Source organism: Mirounga angustirostris, unplaced genomic scaffold, assembly GCF_029215605.1.
Source record: "Mirounga angustirostris isolate CCGP_5_RB_7025 unplaced genomic scaffold, mMirAng1.0.hap1 SCAF_15, whole genome shotgun sequence".
Lineage (NCBI taxonomy): Eukaryota > Metazoa > Chordata > Mammalia > Carnivora > Phocidae > Mirounga > Mirounga angustirostris.
Window position 1 is genome coordinate 22576458 of NW_026991723.1, and position 1349 is coordinate 22577806.

Below are 1349 nucleotides of genomic sequence, written 5' to 3' on the forward strand. Positions count from 1 at the left end.
AAAAAATGATCTTAATAAAAATTAAGTATGTTTTAACATCAATAATAAAATTCAAAGTAATGACAACATAAATTCATAAAAATAAACCTAGATTTCAGTTAGAAATTAGGAATAAAAGATGTTTTGGATTATAAATAATAAAATGAGCTATTAATACAAGTGATAAAAGGTAAAACTGGCGAAGTGAAAAACAAAGGACCTAACAGAAGTTAACAGGATAAAGTATTAGGGGAAAAATAAGAAGAGAGCATAAACACAATTTTCAGAAAATACAGGGAAAGATGGTGCATACAAGTAACTTGAAAAGTTAGCAAAGTCCTGAAATGGGCTAAGAATAGCAGATAAAGAACAATTAAAATGGCATGCATCGATTTGTTAACGGTACTCACATTCAGGACTATAAAATAAAATTCTTTATTAAAAATAACAATAAACACCCTTAAAACAATACCCACCTGGAAACACCCAGGTGGTGGGACTCCTATTAAAATGGAAATATCAGCTTGCCCTGTGGAGAACTTTGCAGAGCCTGAGAGGCTGGGAGGAAGACCAGAATGAGAAGGCCTTCCCTCCTACCTGTCAGGTATGCCCAAGCCCCAGCTCAGCCCCCAAATGATCTGTGTGGTGAGCAGCTTGGCTTGCTAGCCACAGTAATGCATGAAGGTAAACAGTGGGAAATCAGGGCAGAAATACAGGATGAGTCATACAAGGCTTTAAATGCCACACTGTTTCACAGTGTTTTCCAAACATGAGCATTCAGTAAACTAACAGGTTTATCCTGGAGATTTTGATTCAGTAAATCTGGATGGGGAGGGGAGGAGACGAAAGGAGAAGGCAGAGGAGGGGCAGTGGGGAGGGTAGGTGCTCTGTGATTTTCACTTATGACCTTCTCAAACAGGTTCCAACCCTTTTAAAAAGTCTTCTCCACTCCAAGTAATTTTGATATTTTTCCAAGTTTAAGAAATAATGATTTATGATCTTGAGACAACTGAGACTTTTCAATATCCAGGTATCAAATTCCAAAACATAGGTGAGGAGAAAAATGCTTTGAATGGTAGCAGGTCAGAGTTACACAAACCCAGTAAAAGGCACAGCCAAGTAAGAATGACGCTGGGAACCTGTCGCTTTCATATGAAACTCAACTGTTTTTAATGTTCTTTGCTACTGCCAAGAACCACCAAATTAAGAGGAAGCCATGAATAAACGTGTCAGTGGTGACTTTTAAGTATCAGAACATTGCCAAAATAAACAGCAAGGGTCCTTTGATATTCATATTTCTCAGGGATCAAGTGTATCCACTCCAAGCCATATCTACCTCCTTCGAGACACTGAAAGGATAAAAATTAAGA